This window comes from Trachemys scripta, chromosome 6, assembly GCF_013100865.1.
Source record: "Trachemys scripta elegans isolate TJP31775 chromosome 6, CAS_Tse_1.0, whole genome shotgun sequence".
Classification (NCBI taxonomy): domain Eukaryota; kingdom Metazoa; phylum Chordata; order Testudines; family Emydidae; genus Trachemys; species Trachemys scripta.
Window position 1 is genome coordinate 69,512,876 of NC_048303.1, and position 16,095 is coordinate 69,528,970.

General features: G+C 43.9%; 1 long non-coding RNA gene across 1 annotated transcript; it reads right to left on the reverse strand.

Moving 5' to 3' along the window:
- Positions 1 to 2,996: 2,996 nt before the first annotated feature.
- Positions 2,997 to 11,305, reverse strand: LOC117879360. Its single transcript, XR_004646248.1, has 3 exons — positions 11,152 to 11,305; positions 10,119 to 10,226; positions 2,997 to 3,473 (listed from the first exon to the last, which is right to left on the reverse strand). It is a non-coding gene; the product is annotated as an uncharacterized LOC117879360 (long non-coding RNA).
- Positions 11,306 to 16,095: the final 4,790 nt, after the last annotated feature.

Here is a 16,095-nt window from a genome sequence, read left to right on the forward strand (position 1 = left end):
TGCCTCTGTTCCCCATCTGGGTAAAATGGGGATAATAGAACCACCCTGCCCCACAAGGCTGTTGTGAAGATTGTGAGCTACCCAGATATTAGTGACGGAGTTTATATAATTACCTAAGACGGACAGACTTGAAATCAAAGGGCTACTCATGGAGTAAAGTACTGTAAAGGTGCCGGAATCTGGCCCATAGTGTTCAGTTATGTTTATGAGTATTTTAATAATATCTTTCTTATAAATTTTAGAATTAATGTTCATGTGTAACAAGAACTCAGTGCATACATATTGTGATACAAGGAAAAATGTAGAGCATGTGCAAAACTGCACAGCTCTCCTCTGATAAAAATGTGCTTGTTTGCCTTAATATTTGTTTGCTATAGCCACAGTGGGCCTGATTCTGCCACTCTTAGTCACACTGAGTGGTACCTTACTGCTTGAATAGTTGGGAGTTAACTACTGCTCAATAGGAGCAAGTGTGGCAGAATCTTGCCCTGTGATTGTATTCACACTGTAAAATCCAGAAACAACCCACTACCACTCTTACCTGAAGTCTCAGTTCAGTACTCATTGTACTCTGGCCTAACTGCATCCTTTTGTACCACCTCCAGAAATTCTCTTCAACCCGACGTCTTCTACAGTAGCTTCAGAGACCAAGACCACAAGGACTAAAAGCAATTTCAAGTAAGAACCTATACAGTACAATTTGATGCACATATTACATGATGATTTTTAACATAATGTCTTAGAGTAATATATACAGTATGACTTTATTGTGTATAGCTTCTTTCGTTCAAACTGCATCTCATATTTCTTTACAGTTAATACAGCTGCAGGGTGAAATAATAAATAATACCTGAGGGAGTCGGAAATTAAGAGGCATAGCTGAAGACAAAAAAAGATACGTTTTCAGATGAGATTTGAAAAGAGACTGAGAGTCAATGAGGCATGTAAATGCATTTTTTAATCTTTATAAAGCATCTTATGCTCCAGAAGAATCTTTTCCAGTTAGCAGCTTTTTCCTTTAGGCCACGGAGAATCAGAACCACATGGTGTCACTGGGTCCTTGCCAAGCTGCATGACTCACCAGCAGTCAAAGCACATCATTCTACAACGTGTGGTTGTATAATATTAGAAATCGGTGAAGATATCTCGATGCGGAGTGAGAGAGAGAAGGACATCCTTGAAGAGGCAGAAAAAACCTGATATACCTTAGACTAGAAACTTTTTCCCCCCAAAGACTTCTTTTTTTAACCAGCACATCACCATCTGATTCAGAGTGGTCTGCCGTTTAACATCCTTCTCCCCAATCTCTTAGGAGGACAGATCTCCCTGAAAGATGAATACTGCATCTCAACCATGGAAAAACTGAATAGAAATACTCAAGTGCTATAGGGAGGGACAGGTTGCAAGTTTACTGCTGAAGCAGTGAGGAGATGCCTTCAACTTAACCATTTCATGCCTCTGAGACAAATTTAGGCTTTCTTTCTTTTCAAATCCATGTTAATTGCAGAGGGAAGAGAAATAAGTCAGAATAGTTCGTAGAAGACAGTTTTTTGTCACTTCCACTTAAGCAAAGTTTTACAGGTCTGTATATATGTATATCCTACATATTCTGGATGGAGAAAGGCAGGAGTCAAAATATCTAGATTATGGATATCTACACCACATTTGGTTTGCATATGAATCCAGGCTACTTGAGGCTATGTTATGTCAAATCTGTTTTAAAAAATTAAGGCAGCCACATGCCGTTTTTGACAAGACACTTGCATTTTTCTGCTGTCTTTAATATTGAATAAAGCATAGTTGATTTACAAAAAAGATGAGCATCTCTCTAATGCATAGCTTTTGGTCTAACAAATGTGGGTTACGTAATCATTCAAGGTACTTGCCTGGAGTAGAGAGCTGGTGGGAAAAAAAAGGTGTTTCACTGAAATTTTGAAGGAAATAAAGTTTTTCATTTTATTCAAAAACTTTTGTGAAAATGTTGTTTTTTGGTGATTTTTGAAGTCTTTTGAAAAGTTTCATTTGGAGAGAGAAAACACCTTTTAAAAATGTTTCCCTCTTTTTTCCACTAAGAAAAAGTGTTGTTTCCCCATTGAAATGAAAGAAAAGTTTTGGAAATATTTTGAAAAAAAAATTGAAAAATGTCCGTGACAATGTCTAAGCCTATTGAAAAGGTATTTTTCATTGAAAAAGGTTTTTAGACAAAATGTTTTCTTCCAGCTCTAGCCTGGAGCTACCTAGTCCCCCATCTTCTAAATAATCTTTTAGATTGTGTGTGGAAGGCCTCATAGATGCATTGATTTTAAGGCCAGAAGAGACCATTAGATCATCTGGTCTGATGTCCTATATAATACAGGCCTGAGAATTTAATCCAGTCACCCCTGCATTGAGCCCAATAACTTGCTTGACTACAGCAAACCCAAGTTATTGGATTCTCTTTGCTCCATCGTCCTTTCAGTCTCTGATGGGATGGGAGTGCCGTGGAAATGCTGAGTTGTGCTAGGGATAATTAGTTGCATTTGGCTTTGAGCACTGCAGCTGCTTGTGTTCTGGACATTTCCTCAACAACCTATCCTCAGTTTAGTCTTTTCAGTAGGATGGAGGCTGCCTCAAAACAAAATAAAATATTTGCATACTTCATATCTATAACTGTTATTGTTGTTTCTCCTTCATTTACCTCACCTGATTTGCAATCTCACAGTGGATTTGCAGAGCTACAGGATGGTCATCTTAGGCTAAGTCTACACTACCCTGAATCGGCGGATAGAAATCGACCTCTCGGGGATCGATTTATTGCGTCCCATAGGGATGCGACAATCGATCCCCGAATCGACGCTCTTACTCCACCAGCGGAGGTGGGAGTAAGCGCCGTCGACGGGAAGCCGCAGAGGTCAATTTTGCCGCCGTCCCTACAGCGGGGTAAGTCGGCTGCGATACGTCTAATTCAGCTACGCTATTCGCGTAGCTGAATTGCTTATCTTAAATCGACTCCCCCTGTAGTGAAGATCTGCCCTTAGCAGATGAGCTATTCTGAACTGTTGGGTTTTGTAATATTTATAGCTCAGGAATGATTGGATATATTTCCCCACTCCCCCCAAACACAAAGGTACTTGCTTCCAGTGACTGCTTTATTCCTTTGTTCTAGTTCAGGTTGGGTGTGGCAGGGAAGAAGCCTGACTCTAAATCAGAGATCAGTTTACAAGAAAGCAGGCCAACAATTAATTCTTTTGCATTGAATTAAGGTTTTCATTTCAGGTCCCTGATGGCCTCTGTCCTCAGACAGTAATTTGGTAGGTTGGCTCAAACCAATGAACAAAAAAGTTAGGCAGCATAGGACAGGCACTCTCTGCAATTCTGCATAGAGTATAAGAGGCATAAAGAAATCTTCCTCTGCTATCCGATCTCAAGACATTTTCAATCCTTTGTTACTTCCAGATCCTTTTTTCCCAGAGGATTTGAAAGGATTCGTGAATCTGTCAAGAAAATGGAATAACTCCTGTGAGGTCTTACTTGATTCTTACTTAATCTTTACTCAGGCAAACAACAACTGATCTCAATGTAATTGGCCCAATATGCTGATCATATGTGTATCATCTGATTTTTTTTCTTTTAAATGCTGTCATATTTATATCATACCTAGTACTATGGAGTCTATCCTGGTTGTGGCCTTTAAGGGTTACTGCAATCCCAATTTTAAAAAATATAATTCATTAATAATATTCCCCTTGTTCCTCCTGTTATAAACAACACAATCCTTTGAAAAGAGAATAGGCAAATAAAAGCCTTTTTATGTGTGAAATGCTCTTGAGAAAGCAGTGTGATTGAATCTGTATTACAAAGTGGACTGTGATCTTGTGGGTAATCCTGGAAAAGTGATCATCATCGTTTTAAAATATTTTAGGTATTATTTAGTTGGGTATAATGAGCAATCCAACATATGGATCCCTACAATCATGTTTATTGCCAGTTTATTACTGTTTTACACAATTACAAGATGTTAATGATAAATTAAAATACTGCCAGTTTGAAAACAAGTGAGAACAATTTTTTTCTCTGTTTTGAGAAAGGGCTGAGAATGACAGTTTGCTTTGGTACGCACAATGAACACAATAGGATTTCAAAGAAGAAGTTTGTCATTAACAGTAACTGGTATAGGGATTCGTATTACCCGTTCTTTCAGGTTCCTTTACTGGCGGTGCTCACACAGCATTTCCCCTACCCTATTTGAATGCTGTTCCCCTAATGGATTCTTTTAATGATCTATGTTCTAGTGTGTGCCTGATGTTTGGCAGTATATCTTAGTGCTTCCTTAAAGGATGTCACACTTGTCTCATTTCAGAGCCACGCAATGTTAATATTCTACGGAAGAAGGCGTAAGTGACTGATGTAGAGAAGGAGGGTGTTCATGTAGCTGTATAGTTTATTAGCTTATGTTTATGTGAAAAATCTAAGCCCAGGGTTAACCTGTACATTAAAGCTGTCTAGAATCACTTCTAACTGATGCCTCTAGTTTGTTGTTGTTGTAGGTTTTGGGGGGTGGGGGGGAGACAGTTTGTTTTGGAACAAGGATGACATGAATCATTTTGTTCCCTTGGGACAGTAACTTTTTATGTGCTCTTAGCCCTTTTTAGCTGGATGCTCATTGTTCTGTTTTGTAAGTTCAACATACCCTGCTGTGGGCTTTACAGGAGATGGATGGTAATAAGTATAGAACATTTATTATGTGTAACTTAAACACGAGGTGTAAAGAAGTGCATTACACATGTAAGGGGTAAGTGAGGGCAGAGCTGAGGCATCAAACAACATGGAGCACAATGTGGATGTGCAATGCACATTTTAAAATGTATACTGAATTATTAGGAGTATCTGCAGATCTTTAGAAAATTATCAGAACACTGTCTGTTTGCCTGGAAGCCAAGTTCAATTGCTTACTTAAGTTGCTGAGCTGTGTCTGCCTAGTGTTGGCATTTCCAGCTGCCTCTTTTCCATATCCACCATGCAGCAGAGCTGTAACTGTTGCTGAGGCAAGCCTGCTGGGTAGAGGCTGAGAGATAGCATTGACTCACTGGGTTTAGTGCTCCGCTTCTCTCCTGCTCCTCCACACACCCAATTTGGAGCTGAATCTTTACTGCTGCTCTCTATTTCCTACCTGTAGACTTGCCATAGCCTGAATCAATAACTGGGTGTTCATGTTCAATGGTGTTTCTGTTGTTTGTTTGTTTGTTTTTGAATGCCCTGAGAAGCATAGGGCCCTATTTTCTCTTTTAAATTAGAGTTTCTTGTTAATAGCTATCCCTTCTGTAAATCAGACAGTCTTTAAAAGGCCGTGGCCTGGCATAGTAGTAATAAAATTTCTAACCCTCCTTTTTGCAAGATAACCTGGGAGTGTTGTCTTACTAGTAGCGAAAAGCTACCAGTGGGTTTTATTTACCATTGAACTATGTTAAATGAAATCTTATTCAAAGTTGGCTTAGCATTTCCACAGTGCTGGTCTGCAACAAGGTCAAAGGCACTAAACTGTTACAAGTGGAGCGGAAGCATGGTCTAATGCCATGATTCTCAAAAGTTTGTACTGGTGACCCCTTTCACATAGCAAGCCTTTGAGTGCGACCCCCCCTTATAAATTAAAAACACCATTATAAATACTGGAGGCAAAGCGAGCTTTGTGGTGGAGGCTGACAGCTCGCGACCCCCCACATAATAACCTCACGACCTAACCCCCCTAAGTAGTCCCGACCTCCAGTTTGAGAACCCCTGGTCTAGTGGATAGGGCACTAGAGTGGGAGATGTGGGTTCAATTCTTGGCTTGGCCATTGACTTGAGGTGAGACCTTGGGCAAGTCACTTTATTTCTGTTTCCCCTCTCGCCCTTTTGGGGTCCTGTTCCTGGTGGATGCTACTGTAATACGAACAATAACAATCAATGAGAGCCATGGTTAGGTCTGCCCCGTTAGCAGTGTTTGAATATTGTTCTGTTACATGGTTCTTAGCACGTTGTAATGAGGTGTGGACACAAAATATATTATGCTCATTTCTGGACAGGGCTAGCAAGACAACACTGCATCATTTTATAATTAATAGGGTATCTTTGCAGGCAGAATAGATAGAAGCTATTTTTAAATGAATCTGAAGAATGCATGGAAATAACCCCCATGGAAACCTGCAGACAACATGAAAGAATAGAACTAAAAAGTGTAAACATTTCCTGTTTATCTTAAAAGTATAGTTGCCAACGTTGTTAACAACTTCCCTGTTGATCATTGTACCAGAAACATGCCACAAATTTGATTGGTATATCTGTGCTTATTTATCACACGCCATTAGTGTTCTCTAGATCTGTCATCACCAGGCCTGTCATAGCTAGACGATGGAATTAATTAGTTTGTACCAAATTTTTAGATCTTAGACTGACACCTTGTTGATATACATTTAAAATGCCCATCAGTAGCAACAGACTTGCCTGGACCCCACCACAGTCCTCTTTATTGTTTAGTCTGGTCTCTCTTTTTTTTTTATGTGCCCTAATGCCCACTTTAATCTTTAATTTCCTCACTTTCCATTTATGTGTGAGGGCATTCCAAAGGAGTGAAGCTACAAGTGTTAAAACTATGTTTTAACTTTTCCCCCCTATTTTTGATATTTCAGATAACATTGATGTTTGCAACTTTCCTTAAAGAACTGGAGTTTTCATATGAGCTGAAAAGCTCCTACATTGTGGCTTGCAGAATTAGGTATGTTCTCCTAGAGAGGTTTTCCATACAACCACCTCCATGAGCAAGACAGACAAAATAATAAGCCAATGTAAATTTGTTCAGGCCTTCCATGCATCTTGTATTAGGATCTGGTATGAATGGATAAAATGAAGGTCAAGTAAACACACACAATTGAAAGAATTATCGTTAATAATTAATACTTTGCACTCCCATAGCACCTTTATCCATAGTTCTTAAAGCACTTTAGAGATGTGAATACATTATTATTAATAATAAAGCTACTTTGTATTTCTACAATGCCTTCCACTTAAGGATCTCAAAGTATTTCATAAGCATTGATGAATTAAGCCTCAGAACAACTCTCTGAGCTAGAGATTTTAAGATTTCCCCATTTTAAGATGAGGAAACTGAGGTACAAAGAGCTAAAGTAATTTGCCTAACACCAAAGAGTGACTGGAATAGAATCTAGGAATCCTGATTTTCAGTCTCCCATTCTATGCAAGGCAATGTCTCTTCCCAGAAACCATCCTGCAGATTTGGACAGAAAAACACTCTGTACTTTACCAAAATACCTGACAGATTTACACTATTCATGAAAGTTGCTAAGGGCCCTAAACCTCATAGACAGTTGGTTTCTGCCCTGCTCTTGGCTGTTCTGCCAACAGGATGGCTTTTTTTATCTCTTTGTAAGGCAGAAATATGGAACCTTTACTTCTGTGATTAGTTTCATCTGCAAATATTTTATTTTATATGTTACCAGTAAGTAGCATTTTCAGTGCCTTCTTTATTCCTCAAATATAAAGCAAGTGATAGTTGCAAATATCACAACCACAGTATCCTCAGTTCTCTTTGAAATTTCAATTTGTTTTAAAGAGCTCATTGTCTAAAATATATATTAAAAAGTGGCTTCTTTAATTGAAGCCAACATTTTTTCCAACTATATAGTGTAGGGAGTTATGCTTCGATATAGCATAAACCAATACAGAGGGATGAGGCTGAAGGCTGATGCTTACAAAGATCACTGGAAAACAGTGTACTCAGCACATAGCTGTCAGATTCATTCACTCAGTGCCTTTGTACCCTATAGAAATGTGCTTTAACTGAGGGCAGCTACAATAGCAGTTTATCATGTTACCCTGTAAAATCCACCCTGCTATGTGCGTGGACTCGTGATTTACAAAACAAATCCTAATGCCCACCTGTACAATCCTGAGGCTACCTTACATCAATTCTTTACTTCCTAGGAGGATAAAAGCAATCTCTGTACATCTTTTACTGTGTATTAACTAGTAAGGTTGAAAACACAGACATGAAATGAAAGAGGGAAAATCATTCCACGCACACAGAGCTGCAAATCAGAATGCTTGAAGTACTCATCACTAAAAAAAAGCACTGTTTGCTAATGCTTACCACAGAGTGGCAATTGAGATACTTCAGTAATATCCTGTTCTAAATATAGGGGGAAACTGTGGTATGTCAGATGCCACTCCGTAATAACTATTGGTAAATGGTAGCTTTCTGATTGTGATTATATCACTTGGATTGATGGAAGATGGTAACATGTCTGTATAGCTACAACTATAGGTAAGGTTGCTTAACATTTTCCATTATAAGATCCTGTTTACAAGTACTTATAATTTTGACAAACTTTATTGTGTTGGGACTGAAATTTTCTATGCCAGGTATTTGCCTCGGGCTCAATTTTTTTTGAAAGTTTCAGCAAAAATGGATTGGGCTTTTCTGTGAACAAAGTCAGGAAAGAGGTTCATTTGCCAGTTAAAAAATTCTTACAACTGTCATTGAGAATCTCTAGTGCTTCCTTGTTTTGATACTTGGCAGGAGGATCACCCTGTGGTCAGGGAGGTGCCTTTGGCTATCCCTGTGAAAATCAGATGGGGGGGCAAGTGGGGCAGTTTGCCCCGGGCCCCGCAGGGGCCCCCATGGGAGTTTTTCGGGGCCCCTGGAGTGGGATCCTTCACTCGCTCCGGGGGCCCCAGAAAACTCTTGCGGGGCCCGGGCCACCGGAGCTTCTTCCGCTCTGGGTCTTCGGCTGCAATTCGGCAGCGGGGGGGTCCTTCCGCCCCGGGACCCACCGCCAAAGTGCCAGGTCTTCAGCGGCAATTCGGCGGTGGGGGTCTCCCACTGCCGAAGACCCCAGGCCCCCTGAATCCTCTGGGTGGCCCTGGTGAAAATCCACCCAAATTTGGCTGCAATATAAACTTCTGAAAATCACTGTTTGCACATGCTCAGTAGAGGTAAATTCTCCAAGGAGTCCTTGTGCATCATGCTCACAAAGCCCTATACTATACACACTGAGCATGTTCCAGCCTGAAACTCATCTGGCCTTTTTCTGAAATGGCTTTTTCTGACATCTGGAGGTGGTTGGTCTGGTAACACAGAGACTTTTTTCCTGTGCTTCCAGTGCTTTCCCTGCTAGCATCCAGGTAGTGTTGATAAGGCGGAGGAATCGGCTGGACTAGAATGTTGAAATGTAAGGAGCAAAAGGCAGGAACGGCGTCAGGCATGGTGTTCAGGCTGGGACACGCGTGACAAGGGCAGGTGTGTGTTACAGGACGGTAGCAGAGGTGGAGAGAAGCAGGGAGGACAGGGACAGCAGAGGACAGGGCAGATGGAATCAGGCTAGGGGCAGGACTCTGTAAGGACTAGAGCACACTCCTCTCCAGAATCTTGAATTGAACCCAGGATTCCTGAGTCACAGCATTCCTCTGCTGTCAGCTAATCATGAAACCCACTCGCAAAATGTCTCATTTAGTGGAGGGGTTGGATGATATGTGTTGTATAAGTGATGGAGCCACAAACTGAATGATGAGGGTAAAAAAAGTATTAAATATCTACCCATCCAGTGAGCGTCATCCACCCAATGCACTGAATGGTGCAGGGGTCTTGTGGGAAAAGTAGTATGTGATCATGTAATTAAAGACTGTATTATAAAGCAAAAGGGGGCTGAATTAAAGTTGCTTGGGCAACTTTAATTCTGACCTCTCTTAACTTTTGAGTGATAGACTTTGCAAGCTTAATGTTCTTTCAACATAGCTTTTGTAAGTAATAAATATATAATGGGGGTGTGTATATATGTATGTGTGTGTGTGTGTGTGTGTGTATATATATATGTATATAATGCCAAAGTATATATAATACAATGCCTTTTGATGGGTTACCTCCAGCAAGGATTGAATCCAGCACCTCTAAATCTACAAGCATGAATGTCTACTACCTGACCTAAATTTCACAATACTGTTGAAGCAGACTCTTAAATCTGTACATGTGGAGTAAAACTAGAGGGCCATCAGAGAGCCACACCATGTAAGCATGGGTTACACATACAGAGGGAAGCAAAGTAACCATGTATTCTTACTGTATAATCTCATGTTCTCCTTTCTCTTACCCCTTCTCCTATTGTCTTGCTGCCTTACTTGTGTTATTTAGGCAAGTAACATCTTTGGGAGGAATCTCATCTTTTCTTTCCCTGTAATGCATGGAGCACATTTGGACTCTGTAGAAATAATAAGAAGAATTACCATATATACTCGATCATAAGCCAGTTCGTTTATAAGCCAACCCCCCCAAGATAAGTAAAGTATAAGTAAAAATGGAAAAATTTTATGACCCGTTCATAAGCGGACCCTATAATTCAGGAGTCAGCAAACTTTGGCTCCTGGGCCATCAGGATAAGCCGCTGGCAGGCCGAAATGGTTTGTTTACCTCGAGCGTCTGCAGGCACAGAGATAAACCTAAGTAAACAAAGTGTCCCGGTGTGCCAGCTGCTTACCCTGGGGGGCGTGCCAGCAACTGGTGGGGAAATTTTTTGGGGGGAGGAGAAGCTGGGGGTCAGGGGAGTAACCCCTGTGCCCACCCCCCACATGACCCCACCCCTAGCCCGGGACCCCCAAACTCTCCCCATCACATCCCTTCCCACCTTATCTGGGGAGGGCCAGGGGAGGAGCTGGCCTGGCCGGAGCTGCTCCGGCAGGCTCGGCAGCGCAGCCGCAGCCTGCTCTGGCGGGCCAGACCGGGCAGCCGCAGCGTGTTCCAGCAGGCTGGGCCAGGCGGCACGGCTGCAGTGCGCTCCGGTGGGCCGGCGGCGCGGCCACAGCCTGCTCTGGGGGGCGGGGCCGAGTGGCACGGCTGTAGCTTGCCAGCCCGGGAGCTGCAGCTGCTTCGGAGACTGGGGGGAGAACAGCCTGGCCAGAAGCGGAGAGACTCTGGCCCGGCCTCTTCCCTTCTGGCTCTGCTGCCTCTCCTTGCTCCCTCTGTTGGGGGAAGGGGCTGTGTCCCACCTCTCCCTCTCTATACCCGTTCATAAGCCGACCCCCTTCTCTGGTGCTTCCCTTTTTTACTAAAAAAAAATTTGGCTTATGAACGAGTATATACGGTAATAAGAAAATGATGTGGAGCAGAAGACTATGCTTTGGAATTACCCTCAGTACACTTGCCCTTCTGACAGATGAAGGCAGTGCAAGGCTCAAGTTCTTGACCATGGATGAACAAGGGAAGTAGGACGGACTTGGATGAGGGCTGGGATATGCTGCAATCAAGCATGCTACAGCTTTTCTTCTTCTCCTTTTTAGCATAGCAGGTCTGCTGAATGGGAAGGGAAAGAGCAGGGGATTACAATAGGGGGATAAAGAGAACTTAGAATGAAGGGAGTGAAGAAAATGTTTTGACCCTACTTAAGATAGCCATGATTTTCTAATATTCAGGAGCCATCTCTCTCAGGGTCAACAGGACACAGTTAGGCCGGGTACTGCCTGCTGCTTAAATCTAAAGTAACTCTCTAGCTGGGAGCAAGCAAGTAAGTTCAGAAGGGAATTGGAAATGAGGTGGCACTAGTAATAATAATTGTATTTAATAGGCAGCCTTTCTCCACCCCTCAGATGAACCCTAATGGCAGCACACAATACTTAAAAACAAATGAATATAAACCCTCAATTAATGTGTAAATAGGAGCTAAATCAAGATAATAAAGTATCATTACTAGATCTGATGATTGTGATAAAAGACTTAGTTCACTGGAGACCAATGATACCTGACTCATGCCCAATCCTGGTCTCAGTAGATGTGAGTGGAATTGGGAGAAAGCTGCACTTTTTGGAACTCTGCTGCAGCATTTCGCTGACTGCAGTATGTCAAGTCCACAAGCAGATGGGGAAATAGTCTGAGCTGGATCTGCAGATTTCTCTGTTTAACCCAAGTGGAGTGAAGTCTATAATTATTTTTATTTTTATTGCTGTGAATGTTGTGCTTGTAATATAGGAAAGAATTTTAATTAGCTGCATAAGTTCCCATTGTAACCCTGAGCTTATTTTCAGTTATCCTATGCATAGGAACCCTAAACCAACTCCAAGTACCCTACTCATAGGAACCCAAACCCTAGGTCCAAGTACGCTACTTATTGGAAACCTAATCCTGGATATCGGACCTATACCCATTGTATCCCTAACTGTATATCTCAGTACTCTACCCATAGGAACCATAACCCTAGAGCAGGAAGCCCTATACATAGCAACCCTATCCCTAGTTTCAAGTGCTCAACCCATAGGAATCCTAACCCTAGCTTCGGGACCCCTACCCATGGGAATGCTAACTCTAGCTTGGAGCACCCTACCTATAGGAACCCTAACCCTAGCTCTGGGCTCCCCTCCAATAGAAACCCTTACCTGAGCTCTGGGAGCCCTACCCAGAGGCACCCTAACCTTAGCCCCGGGTGTCCTACCCATAGGAACGCTAACCCTATCTCTGAGCTCTCTACCCATAGGAACCCTAAACCTAGCTCTGGAAACCCTACCCATAGGAACCCTAACCCTGTCTCCCGGTCCCCTACCTATAGGTACTCTAATCCTATCTCGGAGTGCCCTACCCATTGGAACACTCACCCTATTCCGGAGCACTCTACCCATAGGAACCCTAACCCTAGTTCCAACAGCTCTACCCATTGGAACCATAACCCTAGCTCCAGGAGTCCTACCCATAGGTAGCCTAACTCTAACGTCAAGTGCCCTACCCATAGGAACTCTAACCCTAGCTCATAGTGCACTACACATAGGAACCCTAACCCTAGCTACGGGCACCCTACCCCTAGGAACCCTAACCCTAACTCTGGGCGCCCTATTCATAGGAGCCCTAACTCTAGCTCCACAAGGACCACCCATAGGAACCCTAAACCTAGCTCCAGGAGCCTTACCCATATGAACCCTAGCCCTCGCTGTGGGCCTCCTACCCATAGGATCCCTAATGCTGGGGCTGAAAGCCTTACCATTGGAACCCAACCCTAGCTCTTAGTGCACCCACAGCTAGGGTTTGAGTTCCTATGGGCAGGGCGCCCACAGCTAGGGTTAAGATCTTCTGGGTAAGGTGCCTGGAACTGGAGTTGGGCTTCCTATGAGTAGTGCGCCCATACCTGGGGTTAGGGTTCCTAAGGGTAGGGTGTACTCAGCTAAGATTAGGCTTCCTACAAGCAGGGCTCTTGAAGATAAACTTAGGGTTCCTATGGGTAGGGGGCTAGGAGCTAGGGTTAGGTTTCCTATGAGTACCTTGCTAGGATTAGGGTTCCCGTGGGTAGGGCTCTCAGAGCTAGAGTTAGCGTTCCTTTCGACATGGTTCTCAGAATTAGGGTTAGGTTTCCTATGGACAGGGCTCATGGAGCTGGGGTTGGTGTTCTTATGGGTAGAGCTCTGGGATCTCGGGTCGGGGTTCCTATGGGTAGGGTTCCCAGAGGCAGGGTTGGGGATCCTATGGGCAGGGCGCTTCTGAGCTCAAGATAGGCTTCCTTTGGGTAGGGTGCCCAGAGCTAGCATTTGGGTTTGGATGGGAAGGGTTCCCGGAGCTTGGGTTCGGGTTTCTATGTACGGGGTCCAGGATCTAGGGTTAGGATTCCTAAGGGTAGAGTGCTCCGAGCTATAGTTAGTGTTCCAATGGGTAGAGCACTTGGGGCCAGGGTTAGGGTTCATATGGGTAGGGCACTTGGAGCTAGCATTAGGGTTTCTATGGGTAGAGCTCCCTGCCCTAGGTACAGGGTTCCAATGGGTAGAATACTTGGAGATAGGGTTAGGGTTCCTATGGGTAGGACACTTCAAGCTAAAGTTAGGGTTTCTGTGAGCAGGACCCTTGGAGCTAGGATTAGGTTTCCTGTGGGTAGAGCTCCCAGCCCTAGGGTTACAGTTCCTATGCGTAGGGTACTTGGAACTAGGGTTAGAGTTCCTATGGTGGGACGGTTGGAACTAGAGTTAAGGTGAATGTGAATAGGGCTTCCAGAGCTAGGTTTAGGTTTCCTATGGCTAGTGAGCTCAGAGCAAGGGTTAGGGTTCCTATGCGTAGGGCTCCCAGAGATAGTTCTATGGTTCCTGTGGGTAGGATTCCCAGAGATAGGTTTAGGGTTTCTATTGGTAGGGCTCCTGGAGTTATGGTTAGGGCTCCTGGAGTTATGGTTAGGGCTCCTATGGTACAGTCCCTGGAGTTAGGGTCAAGGTTCAAATGGGTAGGATGCCGGAATCTGCAGGTACGGTTCCTATGGGTAGGGCATTTGGAGCTGTGGTTAGGGTACATGTGAGTAGTGTACCTGAACCAAGAGTTAGGGTTTCTAAAGGTAGGGCGCCTGGAATTAGGATTAGGGTTTCTATCGGTAAGGCTCCCAGAGCAACTGTTGGGGTTCCTTTGGGCAAGGCACTCGGAATTAGGGTTGGGGTTCCCATGTGCACAGGGTATGGATCTAGGATTAGGCTTTCTATGGGGAGAGCACATGGAGCTAAGGTCAGGGTTCCTGTGGATAGGGCTTTTGGAGCTAGGCTTAAGGTTCCTATCCTATTGGTAGGGCTCCCCGCCCTAGTCTTGGGGTTCTCTGAGTGGGGCACTTGTTACTAGAGTTAGGGTTTCCATGGGTAGAGCACTTGGAGATAGGTCTAGGGTTCCGATGGCTAGTTCTCCCTGCCCTAGGGTTAGGGTTCCTATGGGTAGGGCTCCCTGCCCTAGGTTGGGGCTCATATGGGCAGGGCACTCGGAGTTAGGGTTGGGGTTCCCATGGGCATGGAGCTAGGGTTAGGGTTCCTATGGGTAGGGCTCCCTGCCTTAGTCTTAGGGTTCCTCTGGGTGGGGCACTTGTAACTAGGGTTAGGGTTTCTATGGGTAGAGCACTTGGAGATAGGGCTAGGGTTCCTAAGGCTATTTCTCCCCGCCCTAGGGTTAGGGTTTCTTAGGGTAGCGCACCAATAGCTAGGGCTAGGGTTCCTATGGCTAGTTCTCCCCACCCTAGGGATAGGGTTCCTATCATAGGATGCGCGGAGCTAGAGTTAGGGTGCCTATGGATAGGGCTTCCAAAGCTAGGGTTAGGTTTCTTATGGCTAGTGCACTCGGAGCAGGGTTAGAGTTTCTATGCGTAGGGCTCTCAGAGATAGTTCTATGGTTCCTATGGGTAGGATTTCCAGAGATAGGTTTAGAGTTCCTATTGGTAGGGCTCTGGGAGTTATTGTTATGGCTTCTATGGATAGAGTGCCCGGGAGTTAGTCAGCATTCAAATGGGTAGGGTGCCTGAAACATTTCCTATGGGTAGGGCACCCAGAGCTCTGGTTAGCTCCTATGGGTAGCGCACCCGGAACTAGGGTTAGGGTTTCTATAGGTTGGGTGTCCGGAGCTAGGGTTAGGATTTCTATAGGTAGGGCTCCCGGAGTGTCTGAGCTAGGATTGGGGCTCCTATGGGCAGGGCACTCAGAGTTAGTGTTGGGGTCCCCATGAGCATGGGGAACAGAGCTAGGGTTAGGCTTTCTATGGGGAGAATGCATGGAGCTAGGGTTAGGGTTCCTGTGGGCAGGGCACTTGGAGCTAGAGTTATGGAGCCTATAGCTAGGGCTTTCAGAGCTAGGGTTAGGTTTCCTATGGGTATGGCACTTGGAGCTAGGGTTAGGGTTCCTTTGGACAAGGCTTTCCACCCTTGGGTTAAGGTTCCTATGGGTTAGGTACTTATAGCTAGGTTTAGGGTTTCTATGGGTAGGGATCCCCACCTTCTGATTCTGGTTCCTATGGATAGGGTACTTAGATCTATGGGTAGGGTTCTTATGGGTACGGTAGAATGCCAACTATAGTAGAGAAATTACAACACACTATCCTAGAGTTTTAAATTATTTATGACGTAGTAGTAAAGTAGTTGTGGTATGGGGGATCTCCTGCTCACTAATTTGATAAACTGTCACTGTTTATTCTTTCTCTTATTTTCCCTTTATTTACCTAAATATAAATTAATCATAGACTCTAAATATGTTTTTTTTAAACCATCTACCATTAGGATTAAGATGTGTGCCATCCCTCCCGTCATTTTAAAAGGTGGTGGTTTAATCCTTAGATAAACTACTGTGTATCGTTGATTTGTACTGAAA